Raw genomic sequence first — 8440 nt, 5'->3', positions numbered from 1 at the left:
GTCTGCAGGATACTTGATTCTTTCTAGGCAGTGTGTGAAGTGCCGGAGCACAGAACGGGATTTCCAGCCGAGGAGACACACTTTCTGGCAAGGCATCTATCCAGGAGCGGTGGGAGGTAACTGACCCCTCCAGTTCTCGGGTGAGAGGGACATTTCTGGATGATGTCGCACAAAGGCGGGCCCAACAAACGTGCATCTGGGTTGAGAAGGAGAAGGCGGCTGCCTGCTCCTGCAGCCTGCGCCCTCGGCTCTCTGCCTCGAAATAAGGACACCCTTCCCTGAGCCCCGGCAGCCAGATGACAATCCTGAAGATAGAAGCCAGTGCTCAGATGGCAGAGCAGGGAGGCAGCCGCAGTCTGGCAGCTGGTGACATCCTGGACGACCCACATCAGGCCTGGACCCCTCGTCCCCAGAATCCCTCGTTACATAGAAGAGCAGACCCCATCTGTTGAAGCCATGCTGGTCCCATTTTCTGTCGCTTGCAACCAGACACATTCCTAACTGGACTGGATGTTTCTCTTGGCCTCTCCGGGTCCCCGCACCGCGTTCTCTCCTGCTCGGGGCCCAGAAAGCTGGCAGGGCTGGACAACGCTCCCGTCACGCTCAGTGCCCTGCAGCTGTGGTCAGGCGTGGCCCATGGCAGCATATGTATACGCTAACCCAGAAACTCCACTGCTCCGAGTTTACACTGTTGCATGTTTGCAAAAGCACACCGAGACACATTTACAAGGATGTTTATTGCGGCGTTGTTTGAGATGGCAAAATACTGGAAACAGCCCACATGTCCATCAACAGGGCGCCTAGTTGAACGAAAAGTGGTGCAGCGTGCATCAGCACACTCTGCAGGAATTTAAAAAGGGACAGTTCTGGACATGCTGACAAGGAAAGAGCTCCAGGATATATTTTAAATGAAAAAAATAAAGTATAGTATGATACAATCTGTGTAAGTAAATGGGGGCAGATACAGCTATTTTTTTTTTTTTTCCAGAAAGGATGAACAAGAAACTATGGCTACCTTTTTTTAAACCTTTCTGAAATACTTAAGTGTTCTTACCTCGTCTTTCTTCTTTAATTTGTATGGTCGTTATTTTTTCAGGTGTCAACAGAGCTATCTGTCCGAGGCCTGTATCACCCTCGGTTCCCAGTAAGCAGAGCGCGAAGCGAAGGGTCTCCTGTAGCAAGAGAGTGAGGTCCAGGAGGGTGGGGTGGGGGTGGGGAGACAAGGTGGGGGTGGGGGCAAGACGAATGTGTGTTCTTGATCCCACTGACCACCGCTAGGAGCGATGGGACGTTCAGTCCCACAGAACAGCCTCTGAAAAGCCACACGGTCTACATATCAGGATAATCTTTCCATGCAGAAAGAGGGAAGATTTTATTTGCTGGCTCTAGCATGCCACCATCTAAAGATTTGTCCCCAGAGACATTGGCTGTCCCACCCTCGGGCTATGCATGTGCTGGCACCCAGCTGGCAGCACCCCGGGCCCCAGGACACAGCGGTGCCTGGGGAGGGCAAGCAGGTGGTCAGGGTGCTGGCCCGCCTAGTCGTGGTAGCAGTAGTGGGGACTGGAAGCAAATGAGGTTGGGAGGGCAAGGTCACACATAAGACATGCTGGACAGAACTGGCGGACAGTAAGAGGTGTCTGCTATGTGGGTCTTCTGTAATTGTCCCCTTGAAGGCATGTTCATTTCTGGGGGCTGCTGCCACAACTGACCACAAATTGGGTGACGTAAAACAACAGGCACTTATTTTCTCACAATTCAGGAGGCCAGAAGCCCAAAATCAAGGTGTCAGATGCCTGGTTCCTTCCTGGGGTCTGAGAGAGAGAGACCCTGTCCCGTGGCATTTTTCTGGCTTTTTGTGGTCACTGGGAATCCTTGCAGTTCCTTGGCGTGCAGCTGCGTGATTCTCATCTCTGCTTCTGTCGTCACGTGGCCGTGGCCGTCTCCCCCACGGCTGTCTTACGTGGTACTCTTCTCTGTGTCTCTCCTCCTCTTTTTTCTTTTTCTTTCTTTCTTTTTTAATTTAAAATTTAAAAAATAATTTTCTTTCTCTCTCTCTCTCTTTTTTTTTTATTTAAATTTCACAGATGAATCTTAAGGCCAATCTTTTTTTTTTTTTTGAGACAAGGTCTTGCTCTCTCTCTCCCCCCCACCCACCCTGCAGGAGTGCAACAATGCTAACATAGCTCACTGTAACCTCAAACTCCTGGGCTCAAGCAATCCTCTTGTCTCAATCCTCCCAAAGTGCTAGGATTGCAGGCGTGCACCACTGTGCCCGGCCTCCTCCTATTCTTGTAAAGATGCCAGTCGTGCTGCACTAAGGGTTCATGCTCTTCATCTTAACCGGCCTAATTATATCTGCAATGACCCTGTTTACAAATAAGGTCACCTTCTGAGGCTCTGGGAAGGACATGAATTTGAGGGGACACTATTCAACCCAGCATGATATATTTTTGTATTCTAAAACCTAATCAGGGCCAGGTGTGATGGCTCATGCCTATAATCCTAACATTCTGGGAAGCAAGGTGGGAGGATTGCTTGTGGCCAGGAGTTCAAGACCAGATTGAGCAAGAGCTTATCTCTACAAAAAAATAGAAAAATAAGCCACGCATGGTGGCACCTGCCTGTCATCCCAACTACTCAGGAGGCTGAGGGGGGAGTATCCCTAAGCCCAGGAGATGGAGGTTGCAGTAAGTTATGATGATGCCACTGCACTCTAGCCAGGGTGACACAGCAAGACCCTGTCTCAAAAAAATAAATAAATAAATAAAATAACAAAACCAAAATTAAGTCAGGCTGGGCATGGTTGCTCAAGTTTATAATCTCAGCACTTTGGAAGGCTGAGGCGGGAAGATTGCTTGAGGCCCAGGACTTTGAGACCAGCCTGGGCAAACATAGCAAGACCCTGTCTATACAAAACAAAATTTGCCTATCATGGTGGCTCACACGTGTAGTCCCAGCTACTTGGGAGGCTAAAGCAGGAGGATTGCTGAGCCCAGGAGTTTGAGGTTACAGTGAGCTATGATGACACCACTGCACTCTAGCCTGGGTGACAGAGCAAGACTCTGTCTCGAAAAAAAAAAAAATTATTATTAGTGCTATTTCAATATTATTTTGAAATTGAAATGAAAAGAATGTTAAGAAACACAAGTATCCCAAAGGAAATTCTCGTCGGTTGTGGTTGGTTTGGGTTCCTCGCCTGTCACTCCTCTGGTTTCCTGACACCTTGGTCCATCCGAAGAGACAGAGGTTTCCCTTCTCTTATCACTTCGTGCACGGCCTCTGTTGTCAAGGGTCCCTCAATAGTCCAGTCTCCCATAAAGCCCCGCTGGCCTAGATCTACTGCCCGCTGCGCCACAATAAGGTGATGTTTGAGGCCAGAGGAAGACTGTTTATTTGACTGTGTTGTTGACTTCTTTCCATTTAATATGAAAAACATTCGGAATGTGGCGTCTGTTTCTGCCGGAGCAGAAATTTCCCAACATAAAGTTTTCTAACTTTTTGGTTCCAGGACACTTTTACCCTCTTAAAAATTACAGAAAGCCCCCCAGGAGATTTGTTTATGTGAGTTATACGTCTTGATATTTACCACACTAGAAACTAAAATGGAGAACACTTAAAAACATTTCTTTATTAATTCATTCTAAAAGAATAAACCCACATCGTGTTAATGTAAATAACACGTATTTTATGAAAAATAATTATATTTTCCAAAACAAAAAACACTGAGAAGAGTGGCATTGTTTTACTGTTTTGTAAATCTCTCTGCTATCTGGCCTAATAGAAGACAGCTGGATTCTCATATCTGCATTCAATCTATGGCAGGATGATGTCTTGGTTGAATTATACGAAGAGAATGTGGCCTCACACGGATGTGAAGTTGGAACAGGGAGCGCCTCCCAGACCCCCTGAAAGGGTCTCCAGGGCCCCAGGGGCCCTCAGACCACAGGCTGAGAACTGCGGTGCTGGAGCACAGCACCTCATGACGACGGCGCAGCTGTGGTGGGAGTGAAGCAGCGTGCTCTGAGTACTTTGATTTCATGTGAAATATCTATTTACTACACAGTCATTTTCGTGATACTACAACTGGGGGTTGGGAATTTCTGTTACTTGTCAGCTCTTCCCCATTTCCAGCACAGCATAAGAGTATAACTTGTATCTTGTCAATAATAAAATGAAACAAAGGGATACATTTATAATTTAAAATACAGTTGTTGCGGGGCATGGTGGTTCACTCTGTAATCCCAGTACTGTGGGAAGCTGAGTTGGGAGGATTGCATGAGGCCAGGAGTTTGAGACCAGCCTGGACAATATAGCAAGACCACATTTCTATGAAAAATTTTAAAAACAGTTTTTGGCTGATAGCAAAATTGGGTACAAAGTACAGAAAAGAATCTTGAAGATCAATTACAGCAACTTCTTTAGCAGATGAGTAAGTTGCCTCAGTAGGGTTCAAATATTTGACCAAGTTTATCTACAAGTTAGTTGAAACACAGTTTATTTTAAAATTATTGTCTTTAAAAAAAAATCATTTCATTGAATAAATGCTGAGGTAGATAGAGCCAATGGGGAAAATTGTAAGTGAGAGCACTTTATGGGGTTGATTTTGAACTCAATAACAATAATAGCTAACATTTAGTGGTACCAAGAATCTTACAGACAACATATTATTCAGTTTTCACGAGAACCCAGTTAATCTTTTATATTTATCCCATTTTACAAGTCAGAAAAGAAAATGTAAATAAACTTAGACAACTTCCCTGCAGTCACACAACCTGAAAGGGAGGGAGTCATGTCCCTCTGACCACACAGTCCGTAATCCTTGTATGACACTGCACTGCCTCTCAACCAAAGTGTAAATTACTTTCATATTTTGAAAATTATGTAACTCAACTTTACTGGACCTCAGTTTTCCCTTCTATAAATTGAGAGGGTAGGTTCATCTCTAAAGGACTAATGATTTTATGGCCGGTGCAATGGCTCACGCCTGTAATCCTAGCACTCTGGGAGGCCCAGGCGGGAGGATTGTTTGAGCTCAGGAGTCGGAGACCAGCCTGAGCAAGAGTGAGACCCCGTCTCTACTAAAAATAGAAAGTAATCAATTGGCCAACTAAAAATATATAGAAAAAACTAGCCGGGCATGGTGGTGCATGCCTGTAGTCCCAGCTACTCGGGAGGCTGAGGCAGGAGGATCGCTTGAGCCCAGGAGTTGGAGGTTGCTGTGAGCTAGGCTGACACCACGGCACTCTAGCCAGGGCAACAAGAGTGAGACTCTGTGTCAAAAAAAATAAAAAAGACTAATGATTTTATGATATCCTAAAATGAGCTTGCTCTTTATTTTTGTGGATAGCATTTATCAATTTACAGATCAGATAATGTCATTTCTGCAGCAAAAACAGGTATTTCTAATTTACACTTCAATTATGAAAGCTAATTGTTTGTTTAAGTCAGTGTTGTAAATTGGGCTACATCAAACCTCACAGTGTTTCTAAAACATTAAGTTACCATTTAATAATCTGGAAATGTTACATAAAAGTCTGGGTTCCTAGCTTTCTGAGAAAATGGATGATTTGGCAATATTTGTTCCACATTCCCCCTGGTTACCTGGAGGTGATCACCAGAGAGCCTCCTTAGTTCCTGAGAGTTCCTGCTACTTCCTGTGTTCCCCAACACTGAGGCCTCAACCTACTCGGTCCTTACGGTCATTTGAGTTTTCGATCCCTGCCGTAAGAAACACCGCATATTGTTTTTAGGACTGTTAACAAGGTGCTAGTATTGTCAGATTTATATCATGGAATTCCAACAAGTTCATGTATTCATGGATCCAACTGAAATAAAGAGAGCAGCTTTCTGCTCCAGCCGCCCAGCATGCCGAAGGGAAAGAAGGCCAAGGGCAAGAAGGGGGCCCCACGCCCTGGTGGTGAAGAAGCAGGAGGCCAAGAAGGCGGCAAACCCCCTGTTCGAGAAAAGGCCAAAGAACTTTGGCACTGGACAGGACATCCAGCCCGAGAGGGACCTCACCCACTTTGTCAAGTGGCCCCGCTACATCGGTTTGCAGAGGCAAAGAGCTCTCCTCCACAAGCGGCTGAAAGTGCCTGCCGCCATTAACCAGTTCACCCAGGCCTTGGACCGCCAAACGGCTACTCAGCTGCCCACGCTGGCCCACAAGTACAGACCAGAGGCGAAGCGAGAGAAGAAGCAGCGGGTGTTGGCCAGGGCTGAGAAGAAAGCTGCCAGCAAAGGGGATGTCCCCACTAAGAGGCCACCTGTCCTTCGGGCAGGGCTCAACACTCTCACCACCTTGGTGGAGAACAAGAAGGCTCAGCTGGGGGTGATGGCACATGACCTGGATCCCACCGAGCTGGTGGTCCTCCTGCCTGCGCGGTGTCGGAAGATGGGGTCCCTCACTGCATTGTCAAGGGGAAGGCCAGGCCGGGGCGTCCATCCACAGGAAGACCTGCACCACCGTCGCCTTCACGCAGGTTAACTTGGAAGACAAAAGAGCTCTGGCTAAGCTGGTGGAAGCCATCAGGACCAACTACAATGACAGATACGACGAGATCGGTCGTCACTGGGGAGGCAGTGTCCTAGGTCTGAAATCTGTGGCTCGCATCACCAAGCTGGAAAAGGCAAAGGCTAAAGAACTTGCCACCAAACTGGGCCAAATGTACGCTGTTGTGTCCTGTACATAAAAGTAATAAAAGTTATCCTTCAGCCAGAAAAAAAAGAGAGAACCAACTAGCTCAGTGTTTCTCAAAGTGTGGTCCACAAGAACACCATTTGAACAACTTTTGCAGCTTGGCGTATGTTTCTGCTAGAGCATCAGTTCTCAGACTTTGAGACTCTCTGGAAATAGACCTGGGAATATACAACTTCAACGAGTTCTCCCGGTGATCCCCAGGTACATCCAATTTTGAGAACCAACATCCTAGTAAAGCACATAATTAGCTTTGACTATTAAAGTAAAAGCAGAGGCCGGGCGTGGTGGCTCACGCCTGTAATCCTAGCACTCTGGTGTTAGAGGCAAGGACCCTCAAAGACCCTCAACTCCCCTATGACTCGTCCTACACACGGACTTCGCCCTGGAAAATTCCAGCTATAGCTCCGAAAAGAATGCAGTCCATGACGTGCTGACCACGGGATGCTCCAGGGAGTGCTGACTGCAATTGTTCCCGACCACCTGCCAGGTTGGAGATGAGTAACCAGTCACAAACAGGATACCGATAAGACGCTGATTGGGGCTGATTAACCCAGACCCAAGCCTCATCGTCAACACTCTATTTTTTTTTGCCTCTACTTCCTTGTTTTTGTATGCTTATAAAACCTACTAAGAATCTAAGTAAAGCAGACCTTGACAATCATTCGCTTGGTCTCGTTTCTTTCTCTCGCTCATCTCTTTCAGGCACGGTCCCCCTCGCCCCCGCGAGTAACAGAAGGTCCCCCGGGCCGGGACACTCTGGGAGGCCCAGGCGGGAGGATCACTCAAGGTCAGGGGTTCAAGACCAGCCTGAGTAAGAGCGAGACCCCGTCTCTACTAAAAATAGAAAGAAATTAATTGGACAGCTAAAAATATATAGAAAAAATTAGCCGGGCATGGTGGCGCATGCCTGTAGTCCCAGCTACTCGGGAGGCTGAGGCAGTAGGATTGCTTGAGCCCAGAAGTTTGAGGTTGCTGTGAGCTAGGCTGATGCCATGGCACTCTAGCCCAGGCAACAGAGACTGCCTCAAAAAAAAAAAAAAAAAAAAAAGGAAAAGCAGAAAAACAATTCATTAATTTGTAAATTGGTCTCCCTACAGTGGTTTTCTGACAGAGCATATTTTATTAATAAAAGTTGGTTTTTTTCTTCCAGAGACAAGGTGTCACTGTGTCACCCAGGCTGGAGTGCAGTGGCGTCTTCATAGCTCACTGGAACCTCAACTCAAACTCCTGATCGCTCAAGCGATCCTCCTGCCTCAGCCTCCCGATTAGCTGGGACTACAGGCGCGCACCACCGCACCTGGCTAATTTTTAAATTTTACGTAGAGACAGGGTTCTCACTGTGTTGCCTGGGCTGGTCTTAAACTCCTGGCTTCAAGCACAATATATATAAGTCTAAGAGAATTCAGAGGAAGAAGTTACTCCTAGCTGGAAAGATCAGGGAAGGCTGTCGTGGGAGACGGCAGCATTTGCCCCAGCCCTGTGGTGCATACATAGGACACAGACAGGTGGAGAAAGGCGTTTCAGGAAGGCAGAAACTGCATGAGCAACGGCACAAAGGCAGGAAACTCGGGGCATGTGTAGGGAGTGGCAAGCAGCTGCCTTTGGATGTCATGAAGAGCTCATTACAGGGCGTAGAGGACGCTAACTAAGCTTGGCAAAGAGGCTTGTCATGAACAAATATGACTGCTTGACTAAGGCAGGTCGAAGCTAGAAGGTTTGTGAAATGATCTCATGATCAGA

The 8440-nt window shown here is 47.0% G+C and overlaps 1 pseudogene; it reads left to right on the top strand.

The window, feature by feature from the left end:
• The first annotated feature begins 5522 nt into the window (after nt 1-5522).
• LOC105883132 (large ribosomal subunit protein eL8 pseudogene) lies at nt 5523-7430 on the top strand (annotated as a pseudogene).
• The last annotated feature ends 1010 nt before the right edge of the window (nt 7431-8440 follow it).

The sequence above is a fragment of the Microcebus murinus genome, chromosome 9 (genome assembly GCF_040939455.1).
Source record: "Microcebus murinus isolate Inina chromosome 9, M.murinus_Inina_mat1.0, whole genome shotgun sequence".
In the NCBI taxonomy this organism is placed as follows: Eukaryota; Metazoa; Chordata; class Mammalia; order Primates; family Cheirogaleidae; genus Microcebus; species Microcebus murinus.
Note: the sequence above shows the minus strand (reverse complement) of the source record. Positions and strands in the feature narration are given on the sequence as shown.